Source organism: Hyperolius riggenbachi, chromosome 3, assembly GCF_040937935.1.
Source record: "Hyperolius riggenbachi isolate aHypRig1 chromosome 3, aHypRig1.pri, whole genome shotgun sequence".
In the NCBI taxonomy this organism is placed as follows: Eukaryota; Metazoa; Chordata; class Amphibia; order Anura; family Hyperoliidae; genus Hyperolius; species Hyperolius riggenbachi.
In genome coordinates this window covers 485,108,772-485,133,069 of record NC_090648.1, presented here as the reverse complement: position 1 = coordinate 485,133,069, position 24,298 = coordinate 485,108,772, and the positions used below count along the sequence as shown (strand labels likewise).

Genomic DNA, 24,298 nt, shown 5'->3' with positions numbered 1-24,298 from the left:
CAGGGCCGACCCGGGTTTCATCTCTCAAGTGTCTTGTGTAAAAAATAAAATGTTCCCACAGTCCTCTGGGGCTGATATTGCTGTACAGTAAACCCATCTGCAAATTCAGTACATTAGTTTGGATGAAAAAAGAATGTAAATAAACAAACAACAATAAAATATTATTTAAATTTGTGCCACGTTCACAACGGAATGTTGCAGTGCGGTACGTTTACAGAGCTGCAGGTGCGTTGCGCTAAAACGGTTATGGTATAGTAACAAGCTACATGCAGTACATTACCGCTAAACGTCTATATTGAAGAGGAACTATAGTGAAAAACACATAATTAATAAAATTGCATCTTTTTTTTACAATATTCGTTTATAGATAATTTAGTGAGTGTTTACCCATTGGAAAAACTTTTCACTGAAATGTATCACAGTTGGCGACAGCTTATTCTGCCAGGTGATCAGCATGGAATGTTCGTTACTGAGAGTTCTATGCACAGACAGAGATACTGCTTGCTTGGCAGCTGGAAAAAGTCGTTCTTTCCCACAATGCAATGAGGTTCTCAGACACCAAACTGTCAGGACCATGGTCATGATATCACACGTTGGGAGGGGTTTCACCACAATATCAGCCATACAGACGCCTCTGATAAACTATTCAGGAAAAGGACAAGATTTCTCATGGGAAAGGGGGTATCAGCTACTGATTTGGATAAAGTTCAATCCTTAGTTACAGTTCCTGTTTATTGTACGGGTGAAGAATACTTTTCATTGACTGTATGCTTCACTGTACCCGGTGCAACGTTAGTATAACATGGGGTGCGGTTGTCCCGTTCTGTTGCATTGCGTTTGCATTACAAAAGCCACTGTGAATGCAGCCGAAGAGACCATACAAACATTTTTGTTTATGTTTATGCTATTGCAGTGGAATAAAATATTTAAAGTGGACCTGAACTGAAATCTTGCACAGCACAGAAGGAAAAATAGAGAACTGCACCCTGTATGTATTTAGAGAGTTTATCCTGTCTAATTCCCCCTCACTTGTGTCTAATCTCAACTGTAATTTGATCTCTCAGCTGTGTCAGCTGGCTGCCTCAGCAGAGCAACTAATTTGTAAAAACAGGATGTTGCCAATATGTCTGCTTCCATGAAAGCAGGAAGCAGACGTACTGCAGATTTATTACATGATTTGTATCAGCTGGAACAAAGAAATGTTTTTCTTTAAAGGATACCAGAGCCAAATAAATCTCCTCTCCGCCCCTCGTATCTTACCTAAAAGCCCCCCGGGAACATTTTCCGGGTTGCTGAAGTCGGGCACTACTGCGCAGGCGCTGTACGGGCTGCGTGCGTCCTACATCGCACGCCCGTGGCTGGGAGTGCACTGTGCATGCGTATATCGCCATGTGCATGATGTAAAGACATCATACGTACACACAGAACGCTCCCGGCCACGGGCGTGCGGTGTAGGATGCGACTCCAGCGACCCAGAAGAGGCTGCCGGAGGGGCATTTAGGTAGGATGCAGGGGCAGAAAGGAAGGAGAACGGGAGGAGCATTTCTCTAGGTAATTCAGCTCTGGTATCCTTTAACCACTTGATGACCCAGCCTTTACCCCCCTTAAGGACCAGCGCTGTTTTTTGTGATCTGTGCTGGGTGGGCTCTGCAGCCTTCAGCACAAATCATGTTACATGCAGAGTGATCAGATTGCCCCTTTTTTCCCCCCTATGGGGATGATGTGCAGGGGGGGGTCTGATCGCTCCTGCCTGCCTTAGGTTTGCGGGGGGGGGGGGGGGGCACCTCAAAGCCTCCCTCCGCGGCGAAATTCCCCCCCCTCCCTCTCCTCCCTCTCACCCCTGGTGATCAGGGCTGCACAGGACGCTATCCGTCCTGTGCAGCCTGTGACAGGATGTCCTCTGTCACATGGCGGCGATCCCCGGCCGCTGATTGGCCGGGGATCACCAATCTGCCTTACGGCGCTGCTGCGCAGCAGCGCCGTTCTATGTAAACAAAGGAGACAAATGTCTCCTGCATTTACATTTAGTCTGCGAGCCGCGATCAGCAGCCTGCAGGCTATTCACGGAGACCCGCTCCGTGATCTAACAGGAAACGGCCGCTCGCGCGAGTGGCCTTTCCTGATTAATTAGGGAGGCACCTGGCGACGCAGATGTGCGTCGCTGGTCCTCCAGCTACCACTTTGCCGCCGCACGGTACGAGTGTGTGGTCGGCAAGTGGTTAAAGGTTATTATGCTGTTGCTTATCTTTTAGAGCAGAGAGGAAGTTCTGAGTTCAGGTCACCTTTAAAGAGATAGTCAGCAAGGTGTTCTTAATTTTGAGTTGTTGCAAATTTAAAATTAATTTTCTGTAATTTTTTTCACCTTCGAATTGGATGAAATAAGATGCAGTAGCTGAACATTTTTAATTGGCCCCATTTCAAGCTAGATACTGTTATATAAATGTCATACACAACTATCAGGAAATGCAGATTAATTAAAACAGAAAGCTACACAGAGAGAATACAGGAAATCACAATCCCATAGAGATCATTACAGCACTTCATATTTTAAAGTGACATCTTGTGGTTGCTTTACTGTACTGCAGTTTAGGTAATTCTGTTGATGCTGTCTGGCATTCACAACTATCACAACCACAATCACTACTGGAAACACCATGGCTTTGACTATACCAAGCTTTATTGACAAGGTGACATTGTTGCTTTTTATTACACTGTCCAAGCTTGTCATTGCTTTCCTTCCGAAGGAGCAGCTGACTTTACCTTATATTTATGCATAACTAATTTAAAATAATTTTCTACTAAATGCGTATTAAAGAAAAAACGTAACCAATAATTGAACTTCATCCCAGTCAGTAGCGGATATCCCCTTTCCCATGAGAAATATTTACCTTTTCTCAAACAGATCATCAGGGGGCTGTATGGCTAATATTGTGGTAAAACCCCTCCCACAGTGTGATGTCAAGGACCCTGGTTCTGACAGTTTGCTGTCTGTGAACCTCGTTGCATTGTGGGAAATAACAGCTGTTTACAGCAGTTTCCAGCTGCCAAAAAATGCAAGCCGCATCTCCTTTCACTGACATCACCTGCCAGCAGTAAAAATGTCATCATGTGGTAAATGTCAGAATTTAAATCAGGGAAGGGAAAGATTTTACAATGCGCAAACACTGACTCAATCATTTATACATAAATATTGTAAAAATGAAGCACTTTTTTATTACATTATTTTCACTGGAGTTCCTCTTTAAGAAACAATTCCAGACTGAATCCCCTCTTCACGCGTCTTCCACCTGAAAAGCCATTGGGTAACCAGGGTGACAGGTCAGAGCTAGGGAGCTGCTATGACGCCTGCCATGTGTGGCCACACCCACTTTTAGGTACACTGACCCCCATATTATCTCTCAGCCTTCACATTGCCTGAATGATCCCAATTAGGTCCCTCTATTGCTATGGATACCTTCAGCATCATCCAGACAGATCTCATGACGGTGAAATACAGACCTCGGTGTTGTTGTTGGTTCCCATGGAAACAAGTGAAAACACACTTACCCACGAGATTAATAAAAAAAGGGTTTGTGACAATCGCTTTCATTTCTGTGCTTTCCCCATGAATCCATTAATGGTTCTATGTAAGGAAAGCGGGGGTAGCTCCTGACAACTTCAGAAATCCAATGGAAAGGGAATTCCATAAAAATATACATTGTGTTTACAGATCTGGGCATTTCCCGTGAGATCTGCACAACCTCACAGTGACTCGAAGTTCCCTCCATAGACATTCTGGAACATTCTGATGCATGCAAATGCCAACCCCCGACTTCATATATCGTCCTCTGAGCAGTGGCGTAGCTACAAACCTCTGGGCCCCGATGCGGAATCTGGATGTGGGCCCCCCCCGGCAACAACAGCCCCCCCTCCCCCGACAGCACCCGTCGGATGCACACACATATCAAAATCCCTATAGCCAGCTATAGGTACCCCCAGTATAGGTAGTCAGGCATAGGTAAGCCAGTATAGTTGCCCCCGGTATAGGTGAGATAGGCAGGCGCCGCCGGTATAAGTTAGATAGATAGGTGCCCCCAGTACAGGTTAGCTAGGTGGGTGCCTCTAATATAGGTAGCCAGAATAGTTGCCCCCAGCGTAGGTTAGATAGGTAGGTGCCCCCAGTATAGGTTAGTTAGGTAGGTGCCTCCAATATAGGTAGCCAGTTTAGTTGCCACCTGTATAGGCTAGCTAGGTGCCCCCAATACAGGTTAGATAAGTAAGTGCCCCCAGTATAGGTTAGATAGGTAGGTGCCCCCAGTATAAATTAGATTAGGTCGGTGCCCCCTAGTATAGGTTAGATTAGGTAGCTGCCCCCCAGTATAGGTTAGATTAGGTAGCTGCCCCCCAGGATAGATTAGGTAGCTGCCCCCAGGATAGATTAGGTAGGTGCCCCCCAGTATAGGTTAGATGAGGTAGCTGCCCCCCAGGATAGATTAGGTAGCTTCCCCCCAGGATAGATTAGGTAGCTGCCCCCCAGGATAGATTAGATAGCTGCCCCCCAGGATTAGGTTAGAATAGGTAGGTGCCCCCCAGGATAGATTAGGTAGCTGCCCCCCAGGATTAGGTTAGATTAGGTAGCTGCCCCCCAGGATAGATTAGGTAGCTGCCCCCCAGGATTAGGTTAGATTAGGTAGCTGCCCCCCAGGATAGATTAGGTAGCTGCCCCCAGGATAGATTAGGTAGGTGCCTCCCAGGATTAGGTTAGATTAGGTAGCTGCCCCCAGGATAGATTAGGTAGCTGCCCCCCAGGATTAGGTTAGATTAGGTAGCTGCCCCCAGGATAGATTAGGTAGCTGCCCCCCAGGATTAGGTTAGATTAGGTAGCTGCCCCCCAGGATAGATTAGGTAGCTGCCCCCAGGATAGATTAGGTAGGTGCCCCCCAGTATAGGTTAGATGAGGTAGCTGCCCCCCAGGATAGATTAGGTAGCTTCCCCAGGATAGATTAGGTAGCTGCCCCCCAGGATTAGGTTAGATTAGGTAGCTGCCCCCCCAGGATAGATTAGGTAGCTGCCCCCAGGATAGATTAGGTAGCTGCCCCCCAGTATAGGTTAGATTAGGTAGGTGCCCCCCAGGATAGATTAGGTAGCTGCCCCCCAGGATAGATTAGGTAGCTGCCCGTCCCCATAATGGAGGGGGGGGGCGCAGCCGCGGGGAGGGCAGCCCGACCTCTCCCTCCCTTCCTCTCCCCGCCCCCCCCCCCCCCTCAGATGCAGAGTAAGCGGCTAACGGAAGCGCTATAGGCAGAACTCACCTCCGTCCCTGGTTCCAATCGCCGCTGATCTCCTCTCTGGCTGGCTCTGCATAGATGCTTACACACGCAGCTTCCTGTTTAGCCGGAAGCTGCGTGTGTAACAACATCTATGCAGAGCCAGCCAGAGAGGAGATCAGCGGCGAGTGGAACGCAGGGAGGTGAGTTCTGCCTATAGCGCTTCCATTAGCCGCTTACTCTGCATCTGAGGGGGGGCCCCGGGGAGAGGAAGGGAGGAAGAGGTCGGGCTGCCCTCCCCGCGGCTGCGGCTCCCTCCTACCAGCGCGAACGGGCGCATGGCCCTCCAAACGGAGATGGGCCCCCCGGGCCCCTCCCCCGCCTCATCGGGAGCCGGGCCCGGTCGCCAAGGCGACCGCTGCGACCACGGGCCCTACGCCCTTGCCTCTGAGTGTAAAGTACACGTTGGTTTACATAAGCTAAAGATCTCAGAATCATTCATGAATGATTATTCTTTTCAGGGGAGAGTATATTTAAAGTGCTAAGGTGCCCAATAGGGAGCCCTGATCAGTAATGCTAAATTCTTGCATTATTATTATTATCAATATTTAGTATTTATATAGTGATAACATGTTCCGCATCGCTGTACAGAGTATACTGTCCCTCAGAGGAGCTCACAATCTAATCCCTACCATAGTCATATGTCCATCATATTGTTGAGCCACTTTTTAGGGAAAAACCAATTTACAGGACAACTGAAGTGGGAGGTATACGGAGGCTGCCATATTTATTTCCTTATAAGCAATACCAGTTGCCTGGCTATCCTGCTGATCCTCTGCCTGTAATACGTTTAGCCGCAGACCCTGAACAAGCATGCAGCAGATCAGGGGTTTCTGACACATTATTGTCAGATCTGACAAAATTAGCTGCATGCTTCTTTCTGGTGTGATTCAGACACCACTGCAGCCAAAGAGATCAGCAAGGCTGCCAGGCAACTGGTATTGTTTAAAAGGAAATAAATATGACAGCCTCCGTATCTCACTAAAGTTGTCTTTTAACTTATCTGTATGCTTTTGGGATGTGGGAGGAAACCAATGTGCCAGGAGAAAACCCATGCAGACATTTATTGTTATTTCCTTTTTAAGATACCAAGTGCTAGGTAGATGATGTCAGAATGGCTTCGTTTTTAATAGATTTACCAAAAGTAAAATAATTGCAGTGTGTGCTGATCTCTGCTACCTCCTGTATGTACAGTATAAGCTGTTACTCTGTGCCTGTACTGATAGTAAACTAGCTGCAGTGTGTGCTGATCTCTGCAACCGCCAGTATGTACAGTATAAGCTGTTACTCTGTGCCTCTATTGATAGTAAACTAGCTGCAGTGTGTGCTGATCTCTGCTACCTCCTGTATGTACAGTATAAGCTGTTACTCTGTGCCTCTATTGATAGTAAACTAGCTGCAGTGTGTGCTGATCTCTGGAACCGCCAATATGTACAGTAGTTTGTGCCTGTACTGATAGTAAACTAGCTGCAGTGTGTGCTGATCTCTGCTACCTCCTGTATGTACAGTATAAGCTGTTACTCTGTGCCTCTATTGATAGTAAACTAGTTGCAGTGTGTGCTGATCTCTGCTACCTCCTGTATGTACAGTATAAGCTGTTACTCTGTGCCTCTATTGATAGTAAACTAGCTGCAGTGTGTGCTGATCTCTGGAACTGCCAATATGTACAGGAGTTTGTGCCTGTACTGATAGTAAATTAGCTACAGTGTGTGCTGATCCCTGCTACCTCCAGTATGTACAGCACAAGTTTTTTCTCTGTACCAATACTAATGGTAAAGCTGCAGTGTGTGCTCATTCCTGCTACCCCCAGAATGTATACTATTAGCTATTCCTCTATGTCTGTACTGATAGTAAGTTGACTGCAGTGTGTGTTGATCTCTGCTATGTCCCGTATGTCTTGTATAAACTGCTATTCTGTGCCTGTACTGATAGAGAACTAGCTGCAGCGTGTGCGGATCTTGACTAAATGAGACATCTCTGCGCATCACATCTGTGTGCAAATTAGACACAGGGCTTGTATGCCAAATAAGCTACAGTGTGAGCTGATCTCTGCTTAAAGTATGCACGGTATAAGCTGTTACTCTGTCCCTTTACTGACAGTAAACTAGCTGCAGTATGTGCTGATGGTAAACTAGCTGCAGTATGTGCTGATCTCTGCTCCCTCCAGTATGTACAGTATAAGCTGTTACTCTGTACCTGCACTGATAGGAAACTAGCTGCAGTGTGTACTGACCTCTGCTACCCACAGCATGTACAGTATAAGCTGTTACTCTGTGCCTGTACTGATAGTAAACTAGCTGCAGTGTGTGCTGATCTCTGCTGCCTCCAGTATAAGCTGTTACTCTGTGCCTGTACTGATGGTAAACCAGCTGCAGGGTGTACTGACCTCTGCTACCCACAGCATGTACAGTATAAGCTGTTACTCTGTACCTGCACTGATAGTAAACTAGCTGCAGTGTGTGCGGATCCCTGCTGCCTCCAGTATGTACAGTATAAGCTGTTACTCTGTGTCTGTACTGATAGTAAACTAGCTACAGTGTGTGCTGATCTCTGCTACCTCCAGTATGTACAGTATAAGCTGTTATTCTGTCCCTGTACTGATAGTAAACTAGCAGCAGTGTGTGTGAATCTCTCATTATTATTGATTTCTACTCCATATTTGGTCCTACCCCATAGAACCACATTAATCCATGCCATGCACTGATGAGGATCAACCAATCTGAAACAGTCTGTACGCATGCTGAATTATTGTGGCTCTGTAATATTTACACGCTGATCATTGCATTCCAGCGGTTCTGGAGGTGTGGCTAGCTTACAGGGACAACAAAGGATGATTTGCATATTCAGCAGTGATGCATTGTGGGAGACATCAATTCCAACCTGAATTATCACAAATACCTTCTGTTTTAAAAAGGCAAACTTTTGTTTGGCTTAATGATTTATAAAGAAACAACATGTTCCGGGCACTGTACAAAGTATGTAAGTACATAACAAACATGGGGTACATAATAAGACAGACAATGGATCACACCAAAATACAATGTACAGAATTGGTAACAAAATACAGAATTGGTAATTACAGTGACAAATGTAACATGATACAATGTATAATAAATTCCAAGACACAAGGGGGGGGGGGGGTGGAGAGAGAGCCCTGCCCTCTTACTCTGTGCCTGTACTGATAGTACTCCAGCTGCACTGTGTGCTGATCTCTGCTACCTCCAGTATGTACAGTATAAGCTGTTACTCTGTGCCTGTACTGATAGAAAACTAGCTGCAGTGTGTGCTGATCTCTGCTGCCTCCAGTATGTACAGTATAAGCTGTTACTCTGTGCCTGTACTGATAGTAAACTAGCTGCAGTGTGTGCTGATCTCTGCTACCTCCAGTATGTACAGTATAAGCTGTTACTCTGTGCCTGTACTGATAGTAAACTAGCTGCAGTGTGTGCTGATCTCTGCTACCTCCAGTATGTACAGTATAAGCTGTTACTCTGTGCCTGTACTGATAGTAAACTAGCTGCAGTGTGTGCTGATCTCTGCTGCCTCCAGAATGTACAGTATAAGCTGTTACTCTGTGCCTGTACTGATAGTAAACTAGCTGCAGTGTGTGCTGCTGATCTCTGCTACCCCCAGTATGTACAGTATAAGCTGTTACTCTGTGCCTGTACTGATAGTAAACTAGCTGCAGTGTGTGCTGATCTCTGCTACCTCCAGTATGTACAGTATTGGTTGTTACTCTGTACCTGTACTGATAGTAAACTAGCTGCAGTGTGTGTGGATCTCTGCTACCTCCAGTATGTACAGTATAAGCTGTTACTCTTTGCCTGTACTGATAGTAAACTAGCTGCAGTGTGCGCTGATCCCTGCTGCCTCCAGTATGTACAGTATAAGCTGTTACTCTGTGCCTGTACTGATAGTAAACTAGCTGCAGTGTGTGCTGATCTATGCCATCTCCAGAATGTACAGTATAAGCTGTTACTCTGTGCCTGTACTGATAGTAAACTAGCTGCAGTGTGTGCTGATCTCTGCTGCCTCCAGTATGTACAATATGAGCTGATGCTCTCTGATGTACTACTGACAGTAAACTAGCTGCAGTCAGTGTTGAGTTCTGCTGCCTCCAGTATGTACAGTATAAGATGCTACTCTCTGTCTGTAGTGGTAGTAAACTAGCTGAAGTGTGTCCTCATTCCTGCTACCCCCCAGAATGCATATTATAAGCTATTACTCTTGCCCTGTACTGGTAGTGAAGTACCTGCAGTGTGTGTTAATATCTGCTAAATGAGACAGCTCTGTGCATCACATCCATTTGCCCATTAAACACAGGGTCTGTATGCTAAATACACTTTAGTGTGTGCTGATCTTTGCTACCTCCAGTATGTACAGTATAAGCTGTTACTCTGTGCCTGTACTGATAGTAAACTAGCTGCAGTGTGTGGTGATCTCTGCTACCTCCAGTATGTACAGTATAAGCTGCTAATCGGTGCCTGTACTGATAGTAAATTACCTGCAGTCTATGCTAACCTCTTCTACTACAAGTATGTATAGTATAAAATGTTAGTCTTTGCAGTGGCGTAGCTAAGGAGCTGTGGGGCCCTGATGAAAGTTTTACACTGGGCCCCCCCAAGCACTCTATACATAACAATTGATATGGCGCACCAAAACCTGCCAATGGCAACTACAGTGTCAGAGGTGCAAGAAGGGGATGGGGAACAGTTTGTTAATGATTACTACGAATCAAAGTATCTATAGAAGTGATTATTATGAGCATACAACCAATAGAGAGCTAATATTGTAGTTGAGGGAGGGTCATTTGGGGCCCCTCTAGTCCAAGGGCCCCGATGCGGTCGCAACCTCTGCAACCCCTATTGCTACGCCCCTGAGTCTTTGTCTACACTAATAGCAACCTACCTCCAGTAAGCAAAATAAAACCTGCTACTTTGTGCCTGTACTGATGGTAGCCGCAGTGTGTGCTGATCTCTGCTGCTTGCAGTATGTACAGTATAAGTTGTTACTCTGAGTCTGTACTGATAATAAACTAGCTGCTGTGTGTGCTGACCTCTGCTTCCTCCAGTGTGTACAGTATAAGCTGTTACTCTGTGTCTGTACTGATAGCAAACTAGCTGCAGTGTGTGCTGATTAGAGATGGCCCGATCATCAGCTGTTCGCGTTCGCAGCGGGTAGCAAACAGATAGGGCGGTTCGATCCGCCCCCTATACCTCGTCATTGGGCTAAGCTTTGACTTCGTACATCACAGTCAGCAGACACATGGCAGCCAATTAGGCTGCACTCACTCAAGGACCCCCGCACCCCTATAAAAACACATCAGCGCCAGCCACGTTCTCAGTCTGGTGCTGCTGCTGTAGTGAGTGAAAGGGAGAGACATTGGTGCCGGGACAAGGACAGTTAGCTAGGCGCTTTTATTTGTTGCTGATTGCTGAAAGCACCCCAAATCAAAGCCTTTTTGAGGGCTCATATTGTTCTATTTGGTGTGTGTGTGCGCGTACGTGCGTGCATGTGTGTGTGTGACAGTGGACAGTCATTGCTGGGCTGTGTAGTTCTACTATATGCTTCTATCTATATTGCAAGCAAGCCAGCACACTGTCTATCATAAGCTGTGCTTAGCTTAGCTTGCTACTGTGGCAGTGGCTGGATGGTGTAATGGTTAAGGGCTCTGCCTCTGACACAGGAGACCAGGGTTCGAATCTTGGCTCTGCCTGTTCAGTAAGTCAGCACCTATTCAGTAGGAGACCTTAGGCAAGTCTCCCTAACACTGCTACTGCCTATAGAGCGCATTCTTGTGGCTGCAGCTCTGGCGCTTTGAGTCTGCCAGGAGAAAAGCGTGATTTAAATGTTATTTGTCTTGTCTTGTATCTGTTATTGATAGGTCTGTGTGGGTAACACACTGCATACAGGCCACAGTCAGTTGCTGGGCTGTATAGTTCTACTATACTCTTCTATCTACAGTATATTGCAAGCAAGCCAGCACACTGTCTATCATAAGCTGTGCTTAGCTTGCTACTGTATCTGTTATTGATAGGTCTGTGTGGGTAACACACTGCATACAGGCCACAGTCAGTTGCTGGGCTTTGTAGTTCTACTATACTCTTCTATCTACAGTATATTGCAAGCAAGCCAACACACTGCCTATCATTATATGTGCTTAGCTTGCTACTGTATCTGTAATTGATATCTGTGTGTGTGGGTTACACACACTGCATACAGTCCACAGTCAGTTGCTGGGCTTTGTAGTTCTACTATACTCTTCGAACTATTGCAAATTAACTGCAGCTACATTTTCTGTGTGATGCTTCTCAGTTTTGTTGGATTAGAGACAGGCGTTTGTACACAGCACCAGTTCTTTATAGCACCGTACAGGTCCGCGCTCGTTGGCATTATAGCTCTGGAGTTACCACAGTTATCAAAGTAACATATCAAAAAAAAAAACATTGTAGAATTTTATAAATAACTTTTTTGATCAATCAAAAAAAAAACGTATTTTAAAATTTTTTTATTATCATCGCCTGCACTATCGCCAATGTGCGCACGAACACAGCCATCACTACACAAACATTGCTGCCGAGAGGACTGACATTTTATGTCCTGAGAGTGTCAACTAATGACAACCCTTTGCGGCTGTTTGCGGCGGTGCGTTACACAGTGAGTTTGGTCTGTCAGTGTGAAGCAGTACACTAATTACACTACCTGATCGATGTATACACATGCAAGATGCTTTAACGCACTTTATGCCTCCAATTTAGGAATGCAATGTGATTTCTGCCCTTTAGGGATTGTAACCCTACACTGCTCCAACTCTGTAATTTTCCCCGGGACATTTGGCGTGTATCCCACTCCTACATGCCCATCTCCAGGTGTTAGACCTCTTGAAACAACATATCCATTACTTTTGTGGCCAGAAATAGTCCCTGTATGTTTAAAAATTGGCCTGCCCATTGAAGTTTGAAGGTTCGCCCGGTTCACACGAACTTGAACTTTTGCGGAAGTTCGCTTTCACAGTTTGCGAACCCAAAATCTGAAGTTCGAGCCATCTCTAGTACTGATCTCTGCTATCCCCAGCAGGTACAGTATAAGATGTTACTCTGTGTCTGTACTGATAGTAAACTAGCTGTAGTGTGAAATTCGGATATATTAATTCCGAGAAATCCGAATGAGCATGCCCGTTTTATCACAGAGGCTAATGTAATTGATAGAGAAAATGCATGGAGTGCCCCGCTGCTGTTTGTTTGATCTGCATTGGGAAATACATTCAAGTTGCACTAGCCAACTGAATAACATTGGTTCTAAGTCTACTTGTGCAGAAAAGCAAGGGGAGGGGGGTGGGGTTTCACATCCAAAGTTTTGCAGGGGGCCCAGTGCAGGGGCGTGACAATAGACCCTGCAAGGGATGCCTCCGCAGGTGGGCGCAGAAGCCACAGGGGGCCCGTAGGGGGGAAAGTTTGAGAGATTGACAGCTAAGGGCATGGAGAGAAAAAACGTATTCTGCTCTCGCACCATTGTTATATTGACTGCATGTGTCCACCACACAGATAAGAACTCATACACACTTTGGAATTTGTACACTGTCCCTGCTCCCCAGGGTTCGCAAAAAACATCTGTCTCACACTGCAGCTAAATTCTGATGTCTCTATGTACAACCTAAAAAACAAAAGAGTCACATTTTCAAAAAAAGTTGTAGACTTTCCCTTGTCAGCAATAACTCAGAAAGGATTCCTAGGCCTCGATTCACAAAGCGGTGATAACCCAGTTATCACGCCTAAAAGACTTTAGGCGTGATGACCTTTTCACCACTGAGTTATCACCGATTTTTCCTGCTCTTCGCGCGAAGTTACCGCGCGTAAGCGCGTTCGCGCGAACGCGCGTAAGAGCGCGCGCAAAGTCCCATAGGGCTTAATGGGAGCTTCGCGCGAAGCGTCGGGTGTTGCGCGCGCACATACGCGCGTACGCGCGTACGCGCGGCAACTTCGCGCGAGTTTCTTCTTATCATGCCTAAAGTGACTTTAGGCGTGATAAGGGCCTTTTCACCATGGTGCTAACACTTTGCACCGCTTTGTGAATCGAGCCCCTAGATTCTTATCATGCACAGGGCTAATGACCTTATGGCCTCTAATTACTTTTACAACACAGTGGAGTGGATATTGATGTCTTACTGTTGCTGCTTCATTGGGAGCTTGTTGTCTCAATGAATTCCAAGATCCCGTAATAACAGTATCAATCAGTGACATTCTGAATGTTTTGCCAAAATTACAGTAAATACTATATCTTATGTTCAGCATGTCATTGTTGTTACTCCATATAGCATATGCTCTCGTAATAAAATAATACGGCTGCGTGTGTATATATGTACTAGGAGCAGAGCTGCAAGGAGGGACTTGTCAGCTGCAAGGGGCTGGAGGAAGCCCCGGGTAAGTAGATCTGGGGGTAGCATAGATTGCCTGACGTTTTCCTTTAAGTCTAAGTGTTTTTATCTGCATGGGGAAAACACACTGGTCCTCAGTTTTCCTGTGCAAAAAGCGAGGGGGGTGGGGGGCCCATCCAAAGTTTCGTGGGGGGCCCCATCCAAAGTTTTGCAGGGGGGCCCAGTGATGTCTAGTTACACCCCTGGCCCAGTGATTTCTAGTTATGCCCCTGGTTCCTGTCTCATGCCGATGTTCAGCCCGTGTCTGTTGATGCTGCGGACAGTCACTCTCCTGGTTACGCCGCTGTCCGCAGGAGCCGCATCTCGCCGTCTGTCTGCATGTATTGAATATCAATGACAGCGGGAGGCAGTTTTGACGTCCCGGGGGTCAGCGCTTCGTGACCTGCGGTGAATCACTCCTTTTCGTCTGTCACAGGTAACGCGATTAGATTGCAAACTCGTAACGGAAAGCTCTGGCGTCTCTAGGAAATAAAATATTGTGCGGCAGTAGCAGGGAAGAGGCAGAATTTTAAGAATAGATACACAAAGTGAATATCCAGACACGGAGCTGGATTTTGTTTTTTTTCCTTTCTAAAGCGTAAAGCCAGTAGAGCTACAACATTGCACAATGCAGAAGAGGCAGGGAATACCTTTCACCTGAAATGATCAAGACTGATTATTCTGGGCTGGCAGTTCATCTGCATGGGGCTCCCCTGTTATAACTATTATAACCGCAGTGTTAGAAAAAACAACAGCTTTCATGATTAGACTGTAAAATATTGTTAATATCCATTTTGTTAATAAAAATATTGTTAACATCTACCAATATTCTTTGTTTTTAAAGCATGGATGGTGTATATTATCGTAATAATATTGCCAAATGAAAATTGTTAGTAACAATAATAAAACAGTAGAAAATCTTACCAATAGTTTACTACAGGCTTAACCTTCCTGGCGGTAACCCCGAACGTAGTTCGGGGTAAGCCGCGCAGGACGTTTTCTCCGGCCCTGCTCGGCGGATTTTCTTAATTTTTTTTTTGCTGGACGCAGCTAGCACTTTGCTAGCTGCGCCAGCACACTGATCGCCGCCGCCCCGCGCCCGATCGCCGCTATCCGTTGCGGCGCGCGCCCCCCCAGACCCTGTGCGCTGCCTGGCCAATCAGTGCCAGGCAGCGCCGAGGGGTGGATCGGGACTCCCAATGACGTCACGACGTCGGCGGCCATGGCGACGGGGGAAGCCCTCCAGGAAATCCCGTTCTTTGAACGGGATTTCCTGATCGAAGCGGAGGGATGCCGCTAAGCAGCGGCTATCATGTAGCGAGCCCTGGGCTCGCTACATGATTTAACAAAGAAAAAAAACAAAAAACTGCCGCGCTGCCTCCTGGCGGAATTTTTCATACCGCCAGGAGGGTTAAAGGGAACCTAAACTGGGAAGGATATGTTTTTCCTTTTAAAATAATATGATTACCAAGCAACTTGAGAAAGGAGGAAGCCGAAACTGCAGTCTGCCGTTGCTGTCATGTTTGCATCAATAAACCTTTGAAGAGCTATAAATACTTTGGGCTCGATTCACAAAGCGGTGCTAACCCAGTTAGAGACTTTAGGCGTGATAACCATTGCACCACGCTGGTGAAAAGCCAGTTTAGGCGTGATAAGTTTAGATAAGTTTAGATCGCGCGCAAAGTTCTGCACGCAAAGCTGCGCCAATAAACTTTATACGAAGTGCACCAGACTTTGCTAGCGCAAAACTTTTGATCAGCTGTGCACTGCGGTGCTAACCCAGTTGGCGCTTAAACTTATCACGCCTAAACTTATCATGCCTAAACTTATCACACCTAGGGCTTGATTCACAAAAGAGTGCTAACTGTTAGCACGGCCGTTTTCGCGCGAATTTTCGCATTGCGCGCGAAAATTCGATAACGTTAACTATAACGTTTTCGCGCGCAAACGTGAATTTTACCGCGAAATCGATATTGTTTTCGCGCGTAAGTTTAGGCGTGATCTGAAGGACTTCGTGCGAAGCGCCCATTAAGCCCTATGGGACTTAGCGCGCGCGCACGTGCGTACGCGCGGTAGCGTCGCGCGAGTTAGCGCACAAAGCGGTGATAACTTTGCTAGTGCAAAGGTTATCACGCCTAAAGTCTTTTAGGCGTGATAACTGAGTTATCACCGCTTTGTGAATCAGGCCCCTAAACTTATCACCCCTAAACTTATCATGCCTAAACTGAGTTTAGGCATGATAAAGGGCTTTTCACCAGCGTGCTAACTGTTAGCACCGCTTTGTGAATCAGGCCCTTTGTGTGGTGCCGTTCCTTGGTGTGCTTTTACTTCAAGTGACCCCTAGGTACCAGGGTGAGGACCTTGGCACACCGTTTTCTTTACTTCTTGAGCCTTTGGTAATGCTCCTTGGCACTTGATGAACTTTTAAAATAATACCAATGCCTAACCCTAACCACCCCTGGTGGTCCATAACCCTAAGACCCCCTGCTGGTGGTGCCTAACCCTAAAACCTTCCCTGGTGGTGCCTAACTCTACCACCTCATAGTGGTGCCTAAGCCTAAGGAACCCCTGGTGGTACTTAACCTTAACCCCCCCTGGTGGTGCCTAACCGTAAAACATCCCCTGGTAGTGCCTAAGCCTACGACCCCCCACCCAATAGTGCTATCTCTCCCCAGCACAAACACCCTTACCCTAACATTTGTACATACAAATGATAAAATATTTCATAACTTAAAATTTGTACATGCAAACGCAATAATATTACACAAACTATAATGAAGCAAGTTTCAAAACTATAACATATTTTAAAAATCTTTAACGTTGTAAACTGAGGCGCTACACCTGCTATTGACGAAATTCTGTTTTGTCCCCACTTTTATTGCCTTATGAAGCGGGCTGGGCCTGCGAAACGCGTTGCACTGTTGTTGGGGTACCGTATAATAAATGTATTGATTTATATGAAGACAGGATCTCATGTCTGCTTTTGGGAGGCAAGCCCACCACTTCCTCCAAGCAATTCTTAAAAATTGTATTGACTTTTATCCTGCTGGCGCCTCTGTTCTACATACAAATACTCTGTGTCCACTCCTGGTGGAGGGGAGTGCTACCCCCTTTCTTGTTTCTTTACTACAGAGAGCGACTTCTTAATCCTGAGTGAGGACAGGTCTAATCTCCTCACCTGCCTATTGAGTGGTTGCCTGAATGGTAACCCATGTTTGTGAGTATAAATTCTCTCACTAAACCACTTACCAGTTGTCTTTAACATACTACACCATATTGGGCTCTCGTTTTTTTTCTATCTTATTTAACGTTGTAATGTTGAAAACACACTTCCCAACTTTTTGAGAGCAAAAAGAGGGGAACTTAAGCCACACCCCTGCCTACCCCCAGCCTAACCCCCAGCACACCGCTAGTCACGCATACCATGAAGATTTCATGAGAAAAAAAAAATTTAATTTAAACCACACTGGTCCTTTCTCTCCATATCATTTTCCATTATATTAACATAAGAAAATAAGAAATATATCAATTTAAAGGATGGGAATAAAGTTTAGTGTCGATTAAACACATTTTTCATTAGAAAAATATATATCATAATGTGGGCAGCGTTCACCAGAAAATCGTAATGTGGGCAGCGTTCACCAGAAAATCGTAATGTGGGCAGCAGTCACCAGAAATTCGCAATGTGGGCAACAATCACCAGAAAATCGTAATGTGGGCAGCAGTCACCAGAAAATCGTAATGTGGGCAGCAGTCACCAGAAAATCCTAATGTGGGCAGCAGTCACCAGAAAATCGCAATGTGGGCAGCAGTGACCAGAAAATCGTAATGTGGGCAGCAGTCACCAGAAAATCGTAATGTGGGCAGCAGTCACCTGAAAATCACAATGTGGGCAGCAGACACCAGAAAATCGTAATGTGGGCAGCAGTCACCAGAAAATCGTAATGTGGGCAGCAGTCACCAGAAAATCGTAATGTGGGCAGCAGTCACCAGAAAATCGTAATGTGGGCAGCAGTCACCAGAAAATCGTAATGTGGGCAGCAGTCACCAGAAAATAATCGTAATGTGGGCAGCAATCACCAGAAAATCGTAATGTGGGCAGCAGTCACCAGAAAATAATCGTAATGTGGGCAACAATCACCAAAATATTGTAATGTGGGCAGCAGTCACCAGAAAAAAAATGCACCTGTAAAAAAAAAAAAAAAAATCACTCACCTGGCAGAAGTCTCCTCTCCCGGCCGGTCTCTGGTGCGCAGCTCCCCCGGCGATCCTCCAGCAGCAAATCTCCCGTGCTGACAGGCAGAGAGCAGGTCTACGGGAAGATGGCGCCCGAAGCCCTGTACTGGAGACACAAATAGTCTCCAATGAACTGGTGCGGCGTCTTTTAGACGCCGCGACCAGTTGAACAGAACACCTGGCTGGGGGGTCCCAGAATCGGGCGGGTGGCAGTGCTCCCCCCGCACACAGCGGACGGGCCCCAGAGGGTCGCATCCCTGGTAGTTAAGCCATTGCTGTACTTCAGTCCTGAAAGAGGGACAAATGAGGAGTAAAGAGGGACAGTTGGGAGATTTGTTGAAAACAATATCTAGTGGACACCCAAATTCCTGCTTTAGGCATCATATTAACGGCACTTACATTATTACTAGCCATAGGGCTGGAGGAAACCCCAGGTAAGTATAAATACAGTCTATTAAGTAATCTCAGGTACACTTTGAGGCCTGGAACCCACTACAAATCACTAGCATTTTTAACCTTTGCCGGACAGCTGTAGATAAATCCTACACCGCACTTGTGGCTGTCTAAGCCTGATCTGGCGTAAGATTTACACCAACCGCCGTTTCCGTTCCCAATGCCATTGCGTGCACCCGAGAGGGGAGTTTAAACTCTCATATGACAGCTGAAATTTCCCTTCAGTGATCAGGAGCCATTGCGATTGGCTCCTCCTGATCACGTGATCACTACGATCGCCAGCAACTGATGAAAATCCCCAAATAACAATGTTTAAACCGCCCCCCATCTATAAACTGATCGATAACAAATGCATGCACACAAACACAGAATGCAAATATGCCACATGCCCTGCGGCCCTACATGTCCCAGCATGCCTCGCTCCTGTACGGTATGCACAGCACTGGATGGAGCATTTTATACCGCAGCTTTGGCCATGAGAAACGCACAGGAGATCCTCTCCCAGCCCTGACTTCATTAATGAGATCTGGTAATTAACGATAGCCTATTAATCCAAATGATGAGACGCACTAATGTGTACTTAGGTGTGTTGGATTCAATGACTCTTCTGGCTGAAGTATCCTCCTGCCTTCTGCTGAGTGTACAGAATTGGCTGTTAGTTCCTCGCTGCCTCCCAACTGCCAGCTCTCCTTGTACACTGATTATACTGAGATCTCTGGAGGGCCAGATCTCTGGAAGGGACAAACATTTAGTGCTGAGAGGCTGATGAGCAAGGGGGACGGCTAGACATGGAAGAGTGGTTGTTGAGATCAAGAGACAGCAAATAAATTGGAGGGGGGGAGGGGGGGGGGTTACAAAAGGGAACTACACATAGGAGAGCAGAGCTGCCACTCATGGGAGTTTTACATGAAAAAGGGGCTGCGGTATAAGGAATTGGGTGGTGAGCTGCTGTACCTGGATGTTATACATGGAAGAGGGGGCCGCACATGGAATGGGAGGGGGCTGCTGCACCTGGATGTTATACATGGAAGAGGGGGCTGCACATGGAGTGGGAGGGGTCTGCTGTACATGGATGATACACATGGAAGAGGGGGTGGCACATGGAATGGGAGGGGTTGCAGTACATGGATGTTACATCTGGAAGAGGTGGCTGCACATGGAATGGGAAGAGGCTGCTGTACATGAATGCTACACGTGGAAGAGGGGGCTGCAAATGAAGTGAGAGGGGCTGCTGTACATGGATGTTACACATGGAAGAAGGGGCTGCACATGGAATGGGAGGGGGCTGCTGTACATGGATGTTACACATGGAAGAGGGGGGCTGCACATGGAATGGGAGGGGGCTGCTGTACATGGATGATACACATGGAAGAGGGGGCTGCACATGGAATGGGAGAGGCTGCAGTACATGGATGTTACACCTGGAAGAGGGGGCTGCACATGGAATGGATCTGCTGTACATGGATGTTACACATGAAAAAATGGGGCTGCACATGGAATGGGAGGGGGCTGCTGTACATGGATGATACACATGGAAGAGGGGACTGCACATGGAATGGAAGGGGGGCTGCTGTACATGGATGTTACACATGGAAGAAGGGGCTGCACATGGAATGAGAGGGGGCTGCTGTACATACATGACACACATGGAAGAGGGGACTGCACATGGGATAGGAGGGGATTTGTTGCAGACTGACAAGTGTGAAAAGCTCTTATGTATAAAATAGGAGACGTTCACTGTCAGTTTTGCGGTGAGTGGACAACAAAGTTCTCATGTCAAGCGGGTTACAAAGCCTCACTCTTGCCCTAGTGGCGTCTTTTCCTGATCGTGTTATTACTAGAGTTGGGCTGAACGGTTCGCCTGCGAACGGTTCCATGCGAACTTCCGTGGTTCGCGTTCGCGTCCCGCAGGCGAACCTTTGCGGAAGTTCGGTTCGCCCCATAATGCACATGGAGGGTCAACTTTGACCCTCTACATCACAGTCAGCAGGCCCAGTGTAGCCAATTAGGCTACACTAGCCCCTGGAGCCCCACCCCCCTTATATAAGGCAGGCAGCGGTGACCATTACGGTCACTCGTGTGCCTGCATTAGTGAGAGTAGGGCGAGCTGCTGCAGACTGTCTCTCATAGGGAAAGATTAGTTAGGCTTAGCTTGTTCCTGGCTGCATACCTGTTCTGTGAACCCACTACTGCATACCTGTACTGTGAACCCACCACTGCATACCTGTTCAGTGAACCCAACACTGCATACCTGTTCTGTGAACACACCACTGCATACCTGTACTGTGAACCCACCACTGCATACCTGTTCAGTGAACCCACCACTGCATACCTGTTCTGTGAACCCACCACTGCATACCTGTTGTGTTCAGTGAACCTGCCACTGCATACCTGTTCTGTTCAGTGGACCCGCCACTGTATACCTGTTCAGTGAACCCGCCACTGCATACCTGTTGTGTTCAGTGAACCTGCCACTGCATACCTGTTCTGTGAACCCGCCACTGCATACCTGTGCTGTTCAGTGAACCCGCCACTGCATACCTGTACTGTTCAGTGAACCCGCCACTGCATACCTGTACAGTTCAGTGAACCCGCCACTGCATACCTGTTGTGTTCAGTGAACCCGCCACTGCATACCTGTTCTGTTCAGTGGACCCGCCACTGTATACCTGTTCTGTTCAGTGAACACGCCACTGTATACCTGTTCAGTGAACCCGCCACTGCATACCTGTTCTGTTCAGTGAACCTGCCACTGCATACCTGTTCTGTGAACCCGCCACTGTATACCTGTACTGTTCAGTGAACCCGCCACTGCATACCTGTTCTGTTCAGTGAACCCGCCACTGCATACCTGTTCTGTTCAGTGAACCCACCACTGTATACCTGTGCTGTTCAGTGAACCCGCCATGGTGCGCACCAGTCCAGCACGGCCGTCACTACACAAACAGCTGTTTGCGGTGCTTTACACGGTGAGTTTGGTGTGTCAGTGTGAAGCAGTACCTTAATTACACTACCTGATTGATGTATACACATGCAAGATGTTTTAAAGCACTTTAGGCCTGTCATTTAGCATTCAATGTGATTTCTGCCCTTAAAACGCTGCTTTGCGTCAAATCCAGATTTTTCCCGGGGACTTTTGGCGTGTATCCCACTCCGCCATGCCCCCCTCCAGGTGTTAGACCCCTTGAAACATCTTTTCCATCACTTTTGTGGCCAGCATAATTTTTTTTTTCAAAGTTCGCATCCCCATTGAAGTCTATTGCGGTTCGCGAACTTTAACGCGAACCGAAGCTTCCGCGGAAGTTCGCGAACCCGGTTCACGAACCTAAAATCGGAGGTTCGGCCCAACTCTAGTTATTACACGTGACCGCTAAATGAGGAGAGGAAATGCAGCTCATCACCCTGAAAGCCCTTGGATCAGGTGAGACACGCCTGCTGCAAATTAATTTGCATGGGGAGGGGCAAAGAGGACACGGCAGGTCTGCGGTTCATATCGGTGGCGTTCGTAAGTACACAATTACTATTTCTTCCAAATTTTGGGGGGAAACAAAGTGCGTCTTATGGTCCAAAAATGCGTACGTATGTCTCTGCCGCTGGTGGGCTGGACGCAGGGTAAGCTTAATGGTGGCTCTCCCTGCTGTTCCCGCTCAAATCCCGAACTACTATTGGGCAGGGTGCGCAGCATAACACTAGTGCTATGGCTGTGCCCAGCTTCGGCACCAAATGACCAGCTTTGTCGAAAATACGGTAATTACATACATACTTTTTAACCCTTGAAAATCATCAGAATAGTCAGGGGTTGTCTTATACGCCGGGTGTCACTGATGCCGGGTGATACACCCTATCCTGTTACCGCCTCTCAGATCTCGCTGCTGAGGACTGTAGTGAAGCGGCGCACATGTGCGAGATCTGAGAGGCGGAGAAGGAGGTAAATAGGATACAAGGTTGCCTTGAAAATCAATAGGTGAATTGTGATTGGTTTTTGTAGGCTCCACCCACTTTTCTGAATATTAATCCCAGTCACCCAGTGACCAACTGTGCAAAGTTTTAGAACCCTACAATTAATAGTGTAAGAATGGCTGCAGTTTACATTTTCCCAGTGAAATTTGTGTTTGTCTCCGCCCACTGCAGACTCGGCATTGCCCAGGTATGTATTTGGCTGGTGCTGGCTCCGCCCACTTTTTCTAACCCTAACACAAAATTACTTAATGACCAAGTTTGTGAGCTTTGCGGTCTTTGGCATCAATAATTTGCATTGAAATAAAATAAATCTGATTGGCTGTGGCTCCACCCCTTTTCTGAATTTGAACCCCAATCACCCAATGGCCAACTGTACCAGGTACAGGTGATTAACAGTGCAAGAATGGCATCAATTAAATATTCCTCTTAAAGATTAATAGGTGGATTTTGATTGGCTTTTTGTAGGCTCCACCCACTTTTCTGAATATTAATCTCAGTCACCCAGTGACCAACTGTGCAAAGTTTGAGAACCCTACCATTAATAGTGTAAGAATTGCTGCAGTTTACATTTTCTCAGTGAAATTTGTATTTGTCTCCGCCTACTGATGACCCGGCATTACCCGATTATGTATTTGGCTGGTGTTGGCTGCGCCCACTTTTCCTAACTTTAACACACAATTACTCAATTACTCAATGACCAAGTTTGTGAGCTTTGTGGTCTTTGGCATCAATAACCTGCATTAAAATTAAACAAATCAGATTGGCTGTTTGGGGCTCCACCCCCTTATATAAATTTAAACCCCAGTCACGCAATGATCAACTGTACCAGGTTTGAGGCTTGTGCCATTAACAGTGCAAGAATGGCAGCAATTAAATATTCCTCTGAAAAATCAATAGGTAATTTTTGAGTGTTTTTGTAGGCTCCACCCACTTTTCTGAATATTAACCCCAGTCCCCCAGTAACCAACTGTGCAAAGTTTGAGAACCCTACCATTAACAGTGTAAGAATGGCTGCTGTTTACATTTTCCCAGTAAAATTTGTATTTGTCTCCACCCACTTATGACCCTGCGTTGCCCGCTTATGTATTTGGCTGGTGTTGGCCCACTTCCTAACCCTAACACACAATCAATTACTCAATTACCAAGTTTGTGAGCTTTGCGGTGTTTGGCAACAATAATTTGCATTGGAATGAAACAAATCTGATTGGCTGTTTGTGGCTCCACCCCTTTTCTGAAATTGAACCCCAGTCACCCAATGATCAACTATACCAGGTTTGAGGCTTGTGCCATTAATAGTGCAAAAATGGCAGAAATGTAAATATTCCCCTTGAAAATCAATAGTTGAATTTTGATTGGCTTTTATAGGCTCCAACCACTTTTCTGAATAATAATCCTAGTCACCCAATGACCAACTGTGCAAAGTTTGAGAACCCTACCATTAACAGTGTAAGAAAAACAAAAGTTGCTTTCTTAAAACAGAAAGAATTTGCAATAATTCAGGTTGGAGTGAGCTTGAGATGTCTCCCAGTGCATTACTGCTGAATATATGCAAATTAACCATTGTTACCCTTAGAAGCTAAACACACCTCCAGAACCGCTGGAATGCAATGATGTGTCAGTTTGTTAATTTGTACAGAGCCATAATAATCCAACATGCATACAGACTGTTATGGATTGTTTGATCCTCATCAGTGCATGGCATGGATTAATTTGGCTTTATGCAGTAGGGCTTGTAACACCGAGAGGTACAGACTAACCAGCAAGCTCATGGTGACCCAAAACTCATTGGAGTGTGTAAGGGACTACAATGGTTCTAAAAGCCCCCTTACTAAGATGTTAAGAAAAACAAAAGTTTGCTTTCTTAAAACTGAAAGAATTTGCGATAATTCAGCTTGGAGTGAGCTTGAGATGTCTCCCAGTGCATCACTGC

General features: G+C 46.4%; 2 long non-coding RNA genes across 2 annotated transcripts in view; one reads left to right on the top strand and one right to left on the bottom strand.

The window, feature by feature from the left end:
* Positions 1-2,443, bottom strand: part of LOC137561718 (uncharacterized) — an 11,780-nt gene extending 9,337 nt beyond the window's left edge. Inside the window, exons 1-2 of the long non-coding RNA XR_011030099.1 lie at positions 2,363-2,443; positions 1-97 (exon numbers count right to left, since the gene is read on the bottom strand). The exon at positions 1-97 is cut by the window's left edge and continues 21 nt beyond it. This is a non-coding gene — a long non-coding RNA (uncharacterized lncRNA). The remainder of the gene's footprint in view (positions 98-2,362) is intronic.
* Positions 1-24,298, top strand: part of LOC137561717 (uncharacterized) — a 139,252-nt gene that overhangs the window by 66,774 nt on the left and 48,180 nt on the right. The gene's annotated exons all lie outside the window — the stretch shown is intronic.